Source organism: Aedes albopictus, chromosome 1, assembly GCF_035046485.1.
Source record: "Aedes albopictus strain Foshan chromosome 1, AalbF5, whole genome shotgun sequence".
NCBI classification, from domain to species: Eukaryota; Metazoa; Arthropoda; class Insecta; order Diptera; family Culicidae; genus Aedes; species Aedes albopictus.
The window spans coordinates 201,238,358-201,249,319 of record NC_085136.1 but is presented as its reverse complement, the minus strand read 5'-3'; the positions used below and the strand labels follow the sequence as shown (position 1 = coordinate 201,249,319).

General features: G+C 42.7%; 1 pseudogene; it reads right to left on the bottom strand.

Annotated features, from left to right (window-relative positions):
• Positions 1 to 1,400: 1,400 nt before the first annotated feature.
• Positions 1,401 to 4,956, bottom strand: LOC134290663 (uncharacterized; annotated as a pseudogene).
• Positions 4,957 to 10,962: the final 6,006 nt, after the last annotated feature.

Here is a 10,962-nt window from a genome sequence, read left to right as displayed (position 1 = left end):
ACCCTAATGCCATAGAAGGGTTCAAACAAACCGTCATTCGTATTGAAAAACTTTCAGGCAGTATTTTCGCTCAAATTTCAACTAATGGTAATGAAAATTTATCACTGTACACTATTTACCATCTAGATAACAGTGAAATAATTTTCATTAGAGGCTTTGTAAGATTTTGATTCTGATACACTTTACACGTCTGCTTTAGTTGCTGGTTGCGAAGGAAGAGAGAAAGGAATGTATCCGAATGAATGACGTTACCACATCGCCTACTAGATTGCATTAGCTCCAATGTTTACTGAAAGTACAGCAAACATGAACAAGGTACAGCAAATGTCATTTTATTGTGACCGTCAACCATGACGTTAGACAATCCTCAACAGGCTTTATGAATTTGAGCGAAAAAAACTGCTTTTCATTAACTATTAGATGATTGGTGATGATTGAATCATGGTTATTTGAGCCATAAGTTTACGAACAGAGGCGCCTCATATGTATGCAAGCCCATTCATTTTCTTTGGCGTCAGTTGGTATTTAGTATTAAGAGGATGGCACTTGTATTTGAATGTTTTGTGTGGCCGGCAATCTGCTTCTTCGGTTACTACGTCGTTTTCGTTGAATAGTAGAACAGCCGCATACGGTTCGGTTCCGGATGAATAGTCTACCTCTTACAATTATCTTATATGAATGAATAGTGATATTGCACCATTTAATATGACATTCTGCTTCATCAACATACTTTTAGCATTTTTAGCAGGATGGGGGTTGTCAAACATAATATCGATTGCGTGGTCATCCAGGATAACGATTGTATTTTCCTCAGACGCTCCTGGTACATGGAACATTTTTACATTCGTGATGCATTGGTCCATCACCTACACTATTGGATCTTATAGCCTGTGGACGTGTATATAATTTATGAAATGGGATCATAAGTCATGACACAAACCAAAGCTTTGTAGCGTTACTTGCTTATACCGCTTATTCACGATTTTGGTTGTAGCGTCAGAAGTGTTCATTTGTCCCTTTTTCTAAAGGTGTGATTCCAGAAACCATGACTACAACTGCATCCGTGGCTAGTATCGTAGGATTGTTTTTCTCATATTTGGGCTGTGTACCGTAATCAGGGATTTTTTCAATATGGAACTCAACTGATTCAAAATTGGTTCGTTCAGGCCGGGATTGTTGTGGATATCGGATTTTCATCGGTTGAGTGACATTTTGCTTGGAAGTTGCATGACACTAAAGCGTTAAACAAATCGGTAAGTTACTTGTCCTGCTAGATATTCTCTAATAGCAAACTTTTTCGTATGGTCGTTGTACCTCCGACCTTTAGGTCTCCGCGTGGAGTTCAATAGGCTACTATGGAGTACTGAATGTCCTTTAATAAGACCAACTTCACGACGAACTTAAAATGATCGCTTCTTTTTTTTCAGACGCTTAACTTGGCATTTCAGCAAGTATTTTTTTTTTTTTGTCAAGGCCTTGTTGGATTTTAGCCTCAACGCACTTCTGCGATTGCATTTACGCAGGACTTGTTTGAGGCTGTTCGTAGAGTTTGCGTTCAGTAAAACGTATTATTTTTCTTTCTCCCTTTCATATAATAATTTGTAATCTGCGGTCGCTATACTTTGCGTCGCACTGGTCGGTGTCACTTACATGTCATCATTTGATGGCAGGTTGGAGCAACTGTTGGTATACACACCAAAAAAATCTAAAATTTGCACGAGACGGATTCATTAAAGAACGTTAACATTTTCAAGACCGAATCACGAATTGGACACAATTTTACGCGCATCATGTAAGTTGGTTAGATGTCAACAAATCTATTTCACCAGAAACGTGGAATCAGTATCATATTCATCAGCCGTCTTTAAACTCGGTGAAATAGCCGAGAGGTAAGTGATGTGCTTCACAACCAGCGGATCTGAGTTCGAATCCATGCGTGGCAAAATTTTACTTTTATATGTTTTATCTGTCGAATCGGTTCCAGCGATTGATAGGCGCTAAGAACAAATGAGTTTTATTTTGTGACTAGCTGACCCGACGTGGCTAGCCACGTTAGCTAGAAAAAGATTGTTTTTGAAATTCCAGTTACACTTCTTCAATGAAACTGTTTTCGAGAACATTCCAGAATCTCTCTCCAGAATGCTTCTCTCTTGAACGTTTAGTAATCTCCAGAAAGTTCTCAAAAGTTAATGAATTCTGATTTTCCAGAACTTTTCAGAATGTCCATTTGACATTTTTTTTCTTGAACGTTGACAAACTCCCCGAATATAATCGGCATTAAATAATTTGTTCCAGAAAATTCCAGAAGGTTAGTTTTCTTGTTCTTTCTGAAACATTCAGTAACTTCTGGAAAGTACCTGGGAAGTTTAATGTTCCAGAATATTCTAGAGATTTTTTCTGTTTTCATTTGGAATGTTCAGTAGCTTCCAGAAATTTCTCAAACATTTTATGAATTTGGTTGTTCCAACCACCTTCTTAAAGGTTATTTTTCATTCTTTCTGGAACGTTCACAAACTCTCAGACTCTTTTCGTAAATTTAAAAAAGTTTGCAGAGGGTCTTTGTCTTGGTTTTGCCTAGTAACTTCTCGAAAGTTCTAAGAATTTTGATTATCTAGAACATTTTCTTAGATTATTATTTTTCTTTCTGAAACATTCAGTAATCTCTAGAAAGGTCTCGAAATTTAACGAATTTTGGTGTTTCAGAACATTTTAGAAGACCCTTTACTTCTTTCTTGAAATTTCATTAACTTCCAGAAAGTTCTTGAAATTAAGAATGAAAAGTGTACAGAACATTCCAGAAGGTTCTTCTCCTTTCTCTGATTGAAACATTCAGTAACGCACAGAAAGTTTTCGATATTTGAGGAAGTGTGATATCCAGAATATCTTAGATGATTGTTTTACTTTTGTAACGTTCAGTATCTTTCAGGAGGTTTCCGGAATTTTTATGGATGTTTATGTTCCAGAACATTCTAGAAGGTTCTTTTTTGGTTCCTTGCTCGTTCCCTAACGTCCATAACCTTTTCCCAATATAATAAAGTTTCATGCTCTCTAGATCATTCTAGAAGGTTCTTTTCTAAAACGTTTAACAACTTAGAAGTGCTTATTAGAAGCCGAAGTTCTCAGTTAATAACTGAGCTCATAGACACTAAGCTGAGAAGTAGAGTTTGTCTCAGTTGGGACGTTACGCCAAAAAAAAAAGATGTTCCATAATGCTGCAGAAGGTTCTTCTTCTTTCTTCTTTCTGAAGCGTCCAGAAACTTTAAGGGGATTCTCGAAAATTTAAGAAGTTCCATGTCTTAGAGCATTCCAGAACGTTATTTATTTTCTGGAACTTCCAGAAAGTTCATAGAATTTTTAGAATATTGATGTTCCAGAACATTCCAGGAGGTTCTTCTGATTATTTCTGGAAAGTCAAAAAACATCCAGAATGTTCTCGTACCTTTTAGAAATTTGATACAACTAATGGTGAAACATTTCAACGAAATATTTCAAAGCGTTACGGACAGACAGACAGACAACGCTGGGATTTTATATATATGATGTCCTCGAAGATGTTAATTTACATGATTTGACCTCTAAGTTTGTGTCTTTGAAGATGCTCGTATATGTCAGGTTCAGGACACCTAAAATTACATGATTTTTTCTAGGTGTGTACTTCTAAGAAGTGTCAAATTCGTTCGTTAATAAGATACAACAATCTCCGTGCAAATTCCGTGATCGACAAGTGGATCGACATACGCTCCACTTACGCTGCTTTCGTTCACCTGATCTGCTCCTGCTTCCACGGTATGGTCGAGATACTCTATTAGCGTGGTTCAAAAAATCGTTTTTGCTCCACACCGCTTATTCGATTCCTAACCAGATTATATGCCTTCTCACAAAATTTGAGCTCATTTGGTTGAAAATTGAGACTGCACAAGCCCGTCAAAGTTTGTATGGGAAAACGATGTTTTTCATTCAATCGAGAGTAGCATTTCCACAAGTGCCCTATTGGATTAGTCGACCCTTGGTACTCCTAGGCTACTCTATATGCTACAACTTTGCCGAAGACCGCATTCAAATCGGACGCCTCATTAATTAGTTATAGATTTGTATCCAACTGGGCAAACTTTAGCTATGATCCTCCAGCTTCCCAGCAGGCAACATTGCTGCATATGGCGCCAAAGATAGCACACTGAAATCATGGCTACTATGTTCCACTGCAGAATGCAGTGATGCCCACCGAATAGTTTAACCACAGAGAACAGACATCCAAGTCCAGTTCCGAAACTGTGTAAGGAATTTAACGACCATTTTAAATCGGCAACACAAGTGGCAATAGCGTGGCGCTGCAATCGGTTAATTTCCCATACTAATTTAATTCACCACTTAAAATGTTTCAATTCACCACTGACTGTGGCAATATGGTGTTTGGTGGCGTTAATGTTGTCATCGTGTATTGGTTTGCAACCTTACTCAAGTAAAGATTCAAATCCTTACACAACTTTCCGAATGAAATTTGTTCTAGCCTGGATGTCTGTTCTCTGTGGTTTAACCAGCATGAGTAAAGATTTCGATTCTGGATAAAAATCGGTAACTAATTAATGAGGCGTCCGATTTGAATGCGGTCTTCGGCAAAGTTGTAGCTGATAGAGTAGCCTAGGATTACCAAGGGTCGACTAACCCACTAGGGCACTTGGGGAAATGCTACGGTTGATTGAATGAAAAACATCGTTTTCCCATAGAAATTCCCATACAAACTTTGACGGGCTTGTGCAGTCTCAATTTTCAACCAAATGAACTCAAATTTTGTGAGAAGGCATATAATCTGGTTAGGAATCGAGTAAGCGGTGTGGAGCAAAAACGATTTTGTGAACCACGCTAATACTCTATGTCCTCATAGATGGTTTCCATTGATTCGTCCAATTATTCAACTTCTTCATACTGTTCTGCTGCATCGCGTCGTTTGTTTGGCATATTAGGTTGTGATATGGAACATTCATTTGGATCATATGGAGGCAAGGTTGGAACAGCATCCTCTTTCAGCCTGTAATTTTCATTGAATACATATTTGCCTCACACACAATTTTTCAAATGTCTGGTATCGAACCCTTTATCTGGTAACAGTAAACTGCGAAACGAAGAGGTAATACAAAGAACTGAGCAGATTTTGCATTGGCGGACAGCTTCTGGGCCTCCCGAGGCATATTTTGTCATCAGATCGGACGAACGGCATCGCAAAACCCATTGTTCACACCTATAAAAACGACTTCTTTAGTTGGTGGACATTGAATAAAGTAAATATTTGAACAAACCAACCTTCTATCATCACGAGGGAAGCGATAAAACGATTTTGCGATGTTCCTGCCTTCGCGATTCTCTCAGAACAAAATTTCACAGTTTCGGCTTATTCTTTGTTTACATTTTCATCGAACTCTCTGAAGAGCACACGCACACTATGAAACAATCAGATGCGAAAACGACAAATTTGCGCGCCGCAAACGGTGAGTTGGTCAACTAGGCAACATTCAAATCGGTCGTTAAATGCGTGAACGATGACGATTTGTGAAGTTTTACGTCTGTTTGTTGGTACATACAGCCTCCACTTTAAAATCCTATTCTACAGCATATACGACTTCGTTCGTGACAGGTCAAGAAAATTTCCATTATGAAAAGTTGCTGAGCCGACCGGTAATCGTATCTATTACCCACAGTTTCTTCTTCTTCTTTCTGGCTCGACGTTCCAACTGGAACTTGGCCTGCCTCTCTCCAACTTAGTGTTCGAGAAAATTTTCCCGACCGGAACGGGAATCGAACCCGCCTTCTCTGGAGTTTGTTTACTATGGTCCCCAATGTCCCGTTTTTCGGCACGTGAAAAATAGAACGCTACTGACTCACTTTTGACCGCACTTCCCTACGAGATAACGTACCAAGACCGACCAAGATAATGATGCCGGACATCAGCAGGTTATGCATAAATTGAGTTTTTAACCTGAACCATACACTTTGGCAAAGTTGCTAAGTGGCGATCCGATAATAGGCGAGCAATTTACGCCGATCGGCATGGATCAAACCGTCCGAAGGCAGAAATTACATGGCAAATTTGTCGGTCCCATCAACTGGCCCCGGTCCAATCGGCAATCGCTCGAAAGGCCGGCATTAAACGATTTCATGATCGATCGCGGTGCGGCGACAAATTGGGACATTGTTAACATGATGGACGATAATTTCACATTAAAAGATTCAAATTTAAGGGCTTAGGTGTCGATATTGAAGTCGGAGCAGTTTCACGGATCATTATAAAGTGTTGAATGGTGAAAGTATTGGTGTTTAGACACTAGATTTAAACGTTTTACCATGAGGTTACCATTATTGTATAAAAGTATTTATATGATTGCTGGAAGTATCTACCTCAGCCAGCATGAGCGTTTTAGATTTCAAAATAAAAAGTTTCTGATTTCTTTCCACTTTACTGTATACATTGATTGATCCATTATAACTTTTTGGATGGCTAAATACTGAAGTCGTATTTCAATTTACTTCACAGGTTAATTGGTAGCTTAGATCCAGCCCAAACATGTTCAATAAAAGTTTAAAAAAAAGTTGCAAACACGAACGGTACTGTAATTTTGCGCTGTTGCATTGTTTAGTTTGATTTTCTTTTCTTCTTCGTATTTTTCTACTCATTCTTATTATTTTTTCACAGCCTTCTTCTTGTACTTCCTTTTTTTCTTTTTCTTCGTATTCTGCTTCTTTTTCTTCCTATTTTCTACGGCTTACTTCTTCTTCCTAGCTTTTTGTTCACGCTGAAACCTGGCCTGCTTTTCTTCATTTTAGTGCACAGTTATCGATTGAAAGGCTTGTGGATAACTACCGGTAAATTGGTAGATAGTCAAAAACACAAATACCGCTTAGTAGCAGAATTTTAACAACAATAACAACAACAATTGTTGCACACCTCATAAGAAAAGCATGTAGTGTGCAACTATTGGCGAGTTTTTAAGGTGTGCAATAATTGGCAATTGACCCTACGACCAGTCTGGTGCGTAGCTTAACATAGTGAACCAGAACAAGTGGTTTGGAAAATATTTTCGGAAATTACCACCCGAAAAGACATTAAGAAATTGGGTAAGTGCTTTGCTGCCAATTTAAAGAAAAACATAAATTTCATGTGCCCATTTTTGTTGCATCCACAGAAATGTGTGAACAATTTTTTTCATCTTATCACCCATATCAAATCGGATCAATTCATAACTTAGCCCTGATGATAGTCATTTGTGCATTCTTAATAAGGTAAATTTTCCAAAGGGTTGAAACATGCGTCCGCTGTGATGCGGAATCAGTCTCAAATTATTCTCGCACGATCATCCTCGGTTGGTGCTTCATGTGCCGTGCCGAAGAAGCTTCAAAATCGATTTCCCTGCCTCGAGGAAAAGCACTTTTGAAGCCCAGCGTTAGCAGCAATTTTCTCGGGATCCCAAATTTAATAATGTAATTTTATGAGCCAAGATTACAACTTTGCATGAAAAAATCCCCACGACATCGAGACCGCGCTGTGTTATGACCCCTCGTCGGAATCTGTCGGTATCCGTTTACCACTGCACTGTCTTTTGCCGTCGTCTTCGTGGTTAGCCTCATGAGCGGTGTAGTGTGGTAGAGGCATCTGGCAAATGATGGGATTCCTTATCGATATCACACTGAGCGATTAAGGACTCAATGGGGTGGAATTTTTGAGCTCTGCCACCACACTGGTTTTCCATCATTATCTACGAAGTAACTAGAGAGGGAAAGTATGGTAAGATCCTACGGGTTTTGGATGAAAAGGATATTGATGATGCTTACAGTGTTGCTAGACTTTCTAATATTAGCGTTTAAAGGTAAATTGTATTATAGGGTTGTCTGAGATGGCCAATCATGATTAGTATTCTTACATTGAGTCGTTTATGGACACCGTAGAAGGACTTGCCGACATGCGGCCTCCGTCCACCTCAGACATTTCCGGAGATCTCTTTCCATACTGTGGCCTCGGACCCAACCTAGTTTACTTCCGCCGTGACAACAACATGCCAGAGAGTTTCCCGTGTGGCCAAGTCTTTTTTTTTTTTTTTATAGAATGAGAAAATCTGCAACAGATACCCAAAAGGTGGTTCCTCGGGTGATGTGGGGATCGACCCACTAAAAACTCATTCTCTCTCTTCCTTACCTTCGCGGTACGCCCGTTAGGGATGACATCGAGAAGGGGGGACCGTACATGAGTACACTCTAACAGTAAGCGTTCCACCAGCTACCGCCTTAAGTTGTTCACTCTCCCCTGGAGGCTCGGGTCCTGGCTAGTACTTAGACTACCCGTTGAACTCAAGCTCCTGGATGGGGAAGGGGGGCCAACTCAACTAGCTGTTGTTCGGCTCGCCATTTTCTCTGTAGTTTAAGTACGATTCGAGAAACCGTGGAAGTAACGGAGTCCCACTTGTCCGCCCCCATACACATCCTTTCAACAATGTTGTCAGGCGTGATATCTCTACCGCATACCTCCTGCATACTCGACCTTTGCTCCACGAAACGTGGACATTCAAAGAGCACATGCTCCGTGGTCTCGTCGCAGTCTGCACACTCCGGACATGCGGGGGAGCCTGCGTGTCCGAATCTGTGCAGATACCACCTAAGGCACCCATGGCCTGACAGAAATTGAGTCAAGTGAAAATTCACCTCGCCATGGGGCCTGCTCGTCCACTTGGACACGCTCGGTATGAGCCTGTGTGTCCATCTACCCTTGCTGGAGGAATCCCATTCGCTCTGCCACTTCAGCATAGACGAGGTTCTGGCAATACGCCTCGTGCCTCTTATGCCGCGTCGCTCGAAGCATTCTTCATTCTCTGCCACCACTAAAGCTATGGGCATCATGCCCGCTAGCACACATACCGCGTCCTTTGAAACCGTGCGGTATGCGCTCACCACCCTAAGGCACATCAGCCTGTGGGTACTCTCAAGTCGCTTCACGTTTCGGTTAACCACTAGCGCCTTCGACCATGCAGCGGCGCCATACCGTAGTATGGAGACCGCTACTGCCGCGAGCAGCTTACGCTTACTCGAGACTATTGCCGAGCTGTTTGACATTATCTTTGACAATGCCATTATCGCCATGCTTGCCCTTTTGCAGGCATATTCTACGTGGCTTCCGAATTTCAGCTTATCGTCGATCATGACCCCCAATTGCTTCAGTGAGCGCTTAGAGTTGATCGTGCATCCACCTGTGGTGACCACTGCCTGCTGTTCAGACTTGCGGTTGTTTACCACCACCACCTCCGTTTTGTGGTGCGCGAGTGCCAAATGTCTCGATCTCATCCAATCCTCCACTGTGCCAATTGCGTGAGTTGCTGTCAGTTCCACTTCCTCTATCGACTCGCCGTATACCACGAGGGTAATATCATCGGCGAAGCCGACCAGCTTTACGCCCGGTGGAAGTTTGAGCCTCAATACGCCATCATACGCCGCGTTCCATAGTACCGGGCCCAAGATGGATCCCTGCGGTGATTTTGTAGCTCCTCTCGCCTTCCTCGGTGTCATAGATTAGCACTCTATTCTGAGAGTAGCTCTCCAATATCCGGCATAGGCTAACCGGGACTCCTAGGTGGTGTATTGCGCACTCAATGGCGGTCCAGCTGACGCTGTTGAACGCATTCTTAACGTCCAGCGTGACGACCGCGCAATAGCGGATTCCTCTTCGCTTCTTTTGGAGCGCTGTCTCGGCCGTTTTGGTTACAGCCCTAATAGCGTCCACCATCGATCGACCCTTCCGGAAGCCGAACTGGTTATCCGAGAGACCAGAGTCATCGGGTTTCTCGGTATAGACCATCAGCCAAGACAGAATGATCCGTTCCAACAGTTTTCCGGCGGTGTCCAGCAGGCAGATAGGTCTGTATGCCGACGGGTCGCCAGGTGGCTTCCCGGGCTTGGGCAGTAGAACCAATCTTTGCCTTTTCCACCTCTCCGGAAATTCGCCTCTGTCTAGGCACATCTGCATAGCCATTCTGAACATGTCAGGCTTAGCCTCGATGGCCGTCTTGATGGCTAATGTCGGGATACCGTCCGGACCCGGAGCCTTGTTCAACTTAAGCGACTTCGCTATTGCAATGAGTTCGTCGTTCGTCACCGGGGCTACCTCGCTATGGCCGGTTTGGCTATAGGGAACGGGGGCCCATGGTCTTGTATTGTGGCGCGGGAACAGCGTTTCCACGATCTTCTGCAGCATCTCTGGGGAGCGTTCTGGGGGTGCTGACGCGCCCTTAGTTTTGGCCATGACTACTCTGTAGGCATCACCCCATGGGGTCGTGTTGGCTGCCTGGCAGAGATTTTCGAAGCACGCCCGCTTACGAGTCTTAATCTCTTTATTCAGTGCCAGTTTAGCCGCCCTGTAGGCCTCGCTTCGTTCAATTCTATCCTCATCGGTACGAGCCCTTTGCATCCTCCTTCTAGCTCTTAAACAGGATGCGCGGAGTTCTGCGATTTCTGGACACCACCAGTACACCGGTTTGCGTCCATTTCTGGGTAGGGATCGTCTTGGCATAGCGGCGTCACATGCACGGCTTAGGGTTCCGACAAGATCATCGCTGGATAGATTGTCGGTGTGGCCAAGTCTGAGCGCAGTGTATCGGCATGACTTGCGTAGCCAACTTCTGAACCCCAAAACTAATTTTTCGTTGCAATAAGTGAAATTTTGTGCAAGATAAAACGATTGAGAATCCAGAAGCTCAACGGAGCAAACTACAGCTTCCGGAAGACCCATTTGGAATCCCTTCTCTTGCGAGAGGATTTGTGGCAGTAAATTACTGGTGCGGAACAGAAGGCAGCCGAAGCCAATCCAGCAAGCGAAGCTGCCACGGCAGTGTGAAACGAAGGTGACCAAAAGGCACGGATGACGATGTGCCTCCTGCTGGATAACCAGCTCAACTTGGTCAAGGACTGCAATACTACAAAAGCAACCTG